This window comes from Ostrea edulis, chromosome 3 (genome assembly GCF_947568905.1).
Source record: "Ostrea edulis chromosome 3, xbOstEdul1.1, whole genome shotgun sequence".
NCBI lineage: Eukaryota > Metazoa > Mollusca > Bivalvia > Ostreida > Ostreidae > Ostrea > Ostrea edulis.
Window position 1 is genome coordinate 57,523,357 of NC_079166.1, and position 8,747 is coordinate 57,532,103.

At 35.5% G+C, this 8,747-nt stretch overlaps 1 long non-coding RNA gene across 1 annotated transcript; it reads right to left on the reverse strand.

Moving 5' to 3' along the window:
• Positions 1-5,023: 5,023 nt before the first annotated feature.
• On the reverse strand, positions 5,024-6,521 carry LOC130052657 (uncharacterized). Its single transcript, XR_008801026.1, has 2 exons — positions 6,425-6,521; positions 5,024-5,710 (listed from the first exon to the last, which is right to left on the reverse strand). It is a non-coding gene; the product is annotated as an uncharacterized LOC130052657 (long non-coding RNA).
• Positions 6,522-8,747: the final 2,226 nt, after the last annotated feature.

Below are 8,747 nucleotides of genomic sequence, written 5' to 3' on the forward strand. Positions count from 1 at the left end.
CACAGGTACAACACCGAACATGATGAACGTACCTACAATTGGGACTTACGTGTGCATCTGCACTAATGCAGATCTGTAGCTCTCGGGGGGAAATATTTGGACATACCAGAAAGCTACAAATCCACCCCTTATAAGCGGCGCAGGTCTCTATATTCTTGCATCATAATATAAAAAAATTCCTACCATATTTTCCCAATATATTTCTGTCCAAACATTTATTAAAGCCGCATGTGAACCGAAAACTCATATTTCGTTTGTAGAAATAGCCATGTTAGGTAGTAGTGAATTCGAACCCCGTTGATTTTTATATCTATTCATTCTATCCAATATGAAGTACGTAAATATTGAAAAGTAATCCTAGTACGTTATGAAAACCATAAGTCTTGTCCCAGTCTCCGATTAATCGTTTCATTACTGACATATAAAAAGAGAGCTTGACGGGTATGGAACTGGAATCATTTCATCTAAAATATTTAACAAACAAGAGGTCCACAGCATAGCATTGAAGAAGATATAAGCTATTTAAATGGTTTACACATAAACACTAAATACTAGTACCCAGTTTGGCCCCATCCTGGAGTCAGAACGTCTACCCCGGATATCATGAAATTTACAATTTCGGTAGAGGCCTTCCAGCTCCACATGAACAGATCTATGCTTTCAGTTCTTCTTACAGATGTAAGGAAGGTTTTTTAACATTGGTCAATGTTTGCTCCATCCTTAAGGTCCCGGGGGTGCAGAATTCCTGAAATTTATATTTTATACCCCCTTGTCCCGTAGATGCTTCATACCAAATTTGAAAAAAAAATAAAATAAATGGCAGTTATCAGGAAAAGGTTAAGAATGGTCAAGCGTTCACGCACGGCGCACGACGGATGCTGACCATTGCATTGGGTCAGGTGACTTAAAAATATTTATGGGGATATTAGGTCACATAGATTTTACTGTTTTAGAAAATGTATGCGTATGGAAATGAACTGGAACAACTCTATAATGTTTGGACAACTTGATCATTTCTGTACATTGCATCGGTTCATCACATGTATACAGATATGTCACGAAAATATTTGCATATTATATGCTCGTGTCAAAGTCAGCCTTTGACTGTAAAAGTAAGCCCATCTTGCAAAAGTCCAATAATAGAATCAAAGTACCATAATTTCATAGCGATGAATTTTTCATTGTCAATTACTACATGTACCGCCATCAAGCTGTACGTCTGATTGCCAAATGTTTGTTACATTATCTATTTTTTTCTTATAATTTTCTTTTGATTTCTAATAATACATTGTATACACTATGGTATTTAACATTATACTGTGACCTTGAAATCGTCGCTAGTGTGTATAAAAGAATAAGAAAGACAATCATGAGTAAATAACGCCTTGACCTATAAGTAAAAGATAATTATCGAAACCAGGACCACTCCTATGTATTTTGTAACATGTATCTCTGCCAATATTACTTGTGAAAGATACGAATTATTCGGATGCTGTTATAACTGATTACCGTTTCATAAGGTACTCTCAATTTTGACGGTTTTCGACTTTTTGGGTCAAATATGAACTATGGTAGAAATGTTTGACATACCAAGCATTTTTGAAGTAACTTTAACCACATATTATCTCTCTAAGTACTTAATATGTCAACCTAATGAGATTTTCACTTGATCTGAAACGATTTATTGCAAGAGCTATAGAAATCATAAATATCTGTTCACGTGACTGATATATGAAATATAACTGATGAACACCTACGTTGTAACGTTCTGAAGTGCCACTTTCACTAGCGTTACATTATTCGGGTAACCTTGACATTGCTTTCTAAACAAAAGGTGAAGATAACGAACAGTGATCAGTCTCATAATTCCTACAAGCAATACAAATTCGAAAGTTGGGCAAACACGGACCCCTGAACACACCAGCTCAACTTTATGACAAACAATATGATTTCAAAATCCCCATCGTCAACTTCCAATCTTTTAGTAGCATTATTCAACAGTCTCGTTAAAAGGCCACATTTCGCAAATTCTATAGTAATTTTTACGATCTAGTTTGCCAATACAACCTATCATTGGGTCAAATGCTGTCTGACATGTTTCATACCGATTGTTAGACCGTTCCTAGCACACTGATTTTGACTACGGATAACTCCGTTTACCTGATCAGGATAGAGGGCTCATGGCTGGTGTGACCGGTTGACAGAGGATGGTTACTCCTCCTAGGCACCTGATCCCACCTATGGTGTGTCCAGGGGTCCGTGTTTGTCCAACTATATATTTTGTATTGCTTATAGGTGTTATGAGATTTATCACTGTTCGTTATCTTCACCTTTTTTGATAAATATGGCATGGACATTTTTATTATATCCCAGTGTGGCATAATACAAATATGTGTGTTGGTAATAAGGCATTTATGTTATAAAAGTGGTATTAACATGGTGGAAAAATAATTGGAAACTTTTTAGATGAAGACGGAATGTTTTATTACTACAAGATATTTCACAAAAAATTAGACTAGGAAATGTATGTACAATGCAGTACAGCAGTATCTATCTTTTTTTTAAGAATATGTATGTTAAGAGATGAAATGTTAAAAAACATTGTACACCATTTATTTCTTGTTACTTTAAATATATACTATTGAATGACAAATGTTCCAATGTGTTATATGATATGATTAATAGTAATGATATCATACTGTTGACATAGTCTACCTGCAGTTCATTTCTAAAGAAAGTTCGGGTATATTGCTGTTACCCTGTTCTGTCCGTCCGTCCATATGTCACACTTTCTTTATCCTCAAATTCCTCCTTCATCTTAAGTAGTAACCAGTTTACCTTTAGGAAGATGATTGGTGGTGTCCTGTAGATGTGCAATAAAGTTTCGTAATTTTTATTTTCACCCTGGGGACGAAATATGGGTAAAAAAGACATTTTTTATGTATACATCTGGTTCCCAGACCTTCCTATATTTAATTCAATACCACAATTATATATTTGAAGGTGAATGGTGGTGTCCTATAGATATGCAATAAGCTTTTCAAATTTTCATATTTTCCCTGAGGCCGGAATGGGAATCGAAAAACGACATTTTTTCTTTAAAAAAGACCCTGGTTCCCTGAACTCCTCTTACATTTTCCGGAGTACCCAAATGATCTTTTAGATGGTAATTGGTGGTGCCCTATAGATGTGCAATAAGGTTTCGGAATTTTCATTTTCACCCTGGGGCCCAAATGGGAGTCGAAAAACGACGTTTTTTTCTAAAAGAAAAAACCCCTGCTTCCCTGAATTCCTATTACATTTTACACAGTATCCAAATGATCTTTTGGAAGGTAATTGGTGGTGTCCTGGAGGTGTGCACTAATGTTTCAAATTTTTCTTTTCACCCTGAGACCCAAATGGAAGTCCAAAAACGACGTTTTTTTCTGAAAAAAAAAACCGCTTCCCAGAACTCCTCTACCATTTTATGCAGTACCCAAATTATCTTTTGGATGGTAATGGCCGTGTCCTGTAGATGTGCAATAAGGTTTCAGAATTTTCACTTTTACCCTTGATCCAAATGGAAGTCGAAAAACGAATAAAACCTCTAGTTCCCAGATTTCCTTTTACAATTTATGCAGTAGCCAAATGATCTTTTGGAAAATGAATGGAGGTGTCCTGTAGATGTGCAATAAGGTTTTCTATAACTAATTTGGCATTTCATGCGACAGGCAAATCATATTGTAGTTTCTTTTGCCAGGCAAGCACGAACGCACGTACTCACACACACACACACACACACACACACACACACACACACACACACACACACTTGTATATACACGATTCAGTAATGTGAAAAATTAAGCTGGGGAACGGGGATGGTCCAGAAGGATGATCTAAAAACTGCACTATAGCATATTCCACGATGTGATGAAAATAAGGACATGTATCATCAAGTGCTAATTAATCTTTTACTTAACTTCTACATGGAAAAAGAAATGGCTTACAAACTGGGAGTATGTTGAAAAACTACAAGCTAAACCCCCGACTCCCCTCTAGATCTACCAATGGGACGGAGTGTATTTTAAAGGCAAACACTTGCGTGCAGGTATTACTGTCTTCTGACAGCATCTTGTTTCATTTTCTGCAATATGAATTTCCTTACATCAATGATGACTGGAAGAATTCTGTACAATGAAACTAGCTCAAGTCCCATGTCTTAGTAACCTTTCCATGGTACATAAAAGCACACAACAGAATGCAGGTGTCACTGTCTTCATGAAAACATTTACTTTCCGATATTTTAGAAAATAATGTCTCGGAGGAGGTTCATAAAAATACATCTTTGTTTGTGGCATATGCATTCTGTGTATTTATGATAGAATGTGCAAACCATACAAAATGGTAGTCTAGATCTCAATCGTAGGGACACACGTAGTGGTGGCCTAAAGTGACATTACGGAAGTAGTCAAGTTTGTATTATGAGCAATATAAGAACAATGTGATGATAGGAAAATGACTGCATAATTGGCTCATGCTTTCTATTCTCACTATATGATGCAAAACAATAAGATAGTTAGGCAATTATTCAGCCCCTATGTAAGTTAATAAGTTTCCATTAATAAGACGTCCAAAATTTCGGCTTGAGCATCACCGAAGAGACATTATTTGTCGAAATGCGCATCTGGTGCATCAACATTGGTACCGTATAAGTGTTACATGTACAACGTGTATCTCCAGGGGACCGTGTTTGCCAAACTCCTTATTTTGTAATCCTTATAGGAGTTATGAGATTCATCACCGATCGTTATCTTCGCATTTCATAAACGTTACAAAGCTATGTACGTGCTGCATCAAAGAGACCACATACATGTAATTGATAAAATATGACAGATAATGTGTTTATATATGTGTATAATACCCATTTTCACGACAAAAGTATGAACTGAACATGGGGTACAATGATGCACTGACTCTCACGAGTTGCGTGATTGCAGACGGCCCGAACAAGACCAGGCAAAGTACATCATAAATCAATACCGTTGATCATGTTCATTTATTCAATACTATAAAAGATAATTGAAATATAAAACATTTTCCCGTGAATTACGATCAAATGTTTGATTAATTTTTGCCTGAAACATAAGTTTGTATGCAAATGAATTGAGTTCTAAGTGACTTCAAGCCGAATTCATGAAAACAGAATTTCTTGGGAACTACTCTTTTTTCAAGCAGTAAATCATACGAAGATATTGGTCATCCTACGGGAAATCAGATATTACGAGATTAACCTCCACCCCCACCTCTTCCAAAACCACCTCCTTCAAAGTTTCTTTTTCCCCCTTCCAGGATATCGGACGAACGGAATCCATTATCGTTTAATTTCAATAGGAATGTTTTCTGTTTGTCGCCTTCCATAGGTTTGTACTGCATCTTACGTTCTCTTCTTCCTGAGTTCTTTGGAATCCTTTCCTTTTCTAGCATTTCTCCTTCAGAATTCTCAACGAGAGATGGTTCATCACGATTTGGACGACGAACTCTGTTTCTCTCTGCCTTGTCTTTGGGATCTGAATAATCTTCTGTATCGCCTTGTTCTCCCTCTTGTCTAAAAAAATGGGTGTTCTTGGATCATTGGCGTCACTTTGTTTTCGCTGTCTTCCTCTTTGTCGTCCATGTCTACTTTTATTGCGTAAACTACGCCCCCATTTTTCACAAATTTCTCCCATACCTTCAAGCAATAATAAAGCAAATATGAATTGATTATAGATATAACCATGTTCCTAGGAAAAAACGCTATCATTTTACTCACGAATTCAATCAGTGGTAAATATAAGTGCATAGCTCGTACACAATATTGAAAATCAGTTGAATAAATCAAATCTATTTACAACCATAGAAAACGCACACACAAAATCAAGAAACTTGTATAACACCTTCCATGTCTTCTCTTTATTCAATTAATTTTAATGATTTACACTAACTAAAATTATATTACAGTAAGCCTTTACATCGTGTTTAATGACGTATTTCGTACAATGTGTTCTGTACACGAATGCTAACGAGTGATCGATGAATCGATGAAAGAACCTAAGGAATATTGAATGTCTTTGCAGCAAAATGGATTTCACATACTTCATCAGAATGGTAATATCTGCATATATCATTTAAATTGTTATTTTGTTTCCTATGAAAAATGTTAATACATTTTTCAAAACATCTCCTTGACAAAAGTACATCGAAATCGACAGTGGTGTTTTCTCCCTAGTCAAGCTAGTATTACATTAATTTCAAATTTACCGTTTCTATGAGAATTGCAATATTTCTTATCAATACAATGATAGGTAGAATATTTACTTTGTCTTTTTTTGTGTTTCGAATAAACAATATTGATTCGTCTTGATCACGAGATACTAAGACATACAAAATTGAAACATGTACTTACTGGATAGGCCACCGTACCCCCGAAGAAAGCTACAAGAAGACAAACTGAGAAATTCATCTTGTCTCGATGATGATTGCAAGACCATCTGGAAATTTTCTTTCATGGGACATATATATATATATACTACCTGTTCTTCAGGAATTTAAAGCTTTACAATGAAGAGCCATAGCAGGGCAACAATCGTGATAATTATTTAAAAAATAAGCAGACTATGAAAGACATTCAATATGAAAGGTATTTCTTTCAAGAGAATTCCACACTGGTATGTTTTCAATTCCAAACAAAGTGTCTCCATAGTTTCTTCCAAAATATTGATGACACTACTTTCTTTGCTTGTGGTAAGTTATTGAAAAGAACATATTATATGCGAACAATAGACGTTTAGCATACACTGTACATTTGGCCTAGTAAAAATCAGAAAAAAATAAAGCAGTTGAAACACTTAGTCATTTGGAGGCCATACCCTCTCTTTAAAAATTCTTAGGAAGTGACACCATATTGTCACAGAGTAAACTAATAAAAAAAACGAACTATATCCGGATCATAATTTCTAAACAAAAAATTTCAAATTTTACTTTGTTAATGTATACTAGGAGATGCATGATACTTGCGTATCTTGGAAATATATTTTGATTTAAAATACATGTATTGACATTTCATTAATCGCTATCTCTGTATTCATAGTGAAAGTAAGAAATCTGATATATCCCACATCACACACACTTTTGATACTAAGAAAAAAATTGTGATAATTTGACTTGTAAATCTTCTAACGTTGTCTACGCCATTGAGTGAAACCTGTGTGGCTTAATTTATGTGGGAGAAACCAAGGGCTCACTTAATAAAAGAATATCGGTGCACAGCTTTCAAATTAATAATGGTGGTAAGTTGGTAACCAACTTCTTTACAAGCATTTTAATGCACGGGACCACTCCATCTTGTCCATGAGGGTAAGGATTTTGAAAAAAATTTACCATCACACAAACAATCCAACATTCGTAGACAACGAGAAGATCACTGGATCAAGACCCTAGACACTGCATTTCCATATGGATGGAATGATGGTGTATATGATGTGGGAAAGTTGACTAGTCCACAAGGAAATAACGTGAATGTGATGGGACTCTTTCCCAATAACCAAAGACGAAAACGCAGCCATGGACATCGTTCATATAAAAGACCAAGTATAAATGATGTCACGTTTGATTCCCTTTTGCCTTACGTCAACAGACAATTAGGTCCACATCATATTCGTACAAAACTTTACTCTGTTCCATTGAGAGTTTTACACACATTATTTTGAAGAAGCTATGGCTAGTCTATGCTTGGATTTTTCAACACCTGAATATAAACTGAACTCTATGATTATGGATGTTGCCCATCACAGGCTCTTTAAACCAGCACGGGTCATGGCTGATATTCCTTCCAAATCATGCCGCCAGTTCCTTAAGTTCAAATTTACAAACAAAGGAATAGATGCCGTTAACATAAACAACATTATTCGTCATAAAAGGGTTCAGTCGTGTATTCTAAATTATCGATTGATTGTAACATTAGCTATGGTTACATGTTACACATGTTATGATACAAAAAGGATAATATTTTTTGTCTAACTCAGTGAACATCCTCGGTATACAATGTGTTGAATGTCCCCACGAGTCACGAACGTTGTCATACATTCAATGAACCCGATGGCATTTTGGTGTATTTTGTAGACCGTATTAGGACTGATTGATTGAAACAAACAACAAAAACTTAAAATAAAAAATTCACAACAAACGAATCGCAATTATACAAACAAGCCGGTTCTATACAAAACAACGCTCGGGAGAGAAAATGCTTATAGTTGTATACATCGCGAAGTCGTAAACTCTGCATACACATTGCGTTATGACACACAGTCGTTTAGTAATTCCCGTGAGCTTTCTGCAAATGTTACAGATTATGATGTTAAATCGTGTTGCCAACTTTCAATGTATCTATTGTAGGCCATTTCTTTTGTGTGATTTCTGATCATTAATGACGTTTACCTGATCAGGATATACTGCGACTGGGGACAGAGGATGTTTACTCCTCTTAGGCACCTGATCCCCCTTCTGGTGTGTTTGCTCAACTATCTATTTTGTATTGCTTATAGGAGTTATGAGATTGATCACTGTTCAATATCTTCATCTTTCATGATAAATATGGCATGGAAATCTTTTATTATATCCCAATATGGCATATACAAATATGTTTGTTGGTAATAAGGCATTTATGTTTTAACAAAATGGTATCAACATGGTGGGAAAATAATTGGAGAATCTTTAGATGAAGATGGAAT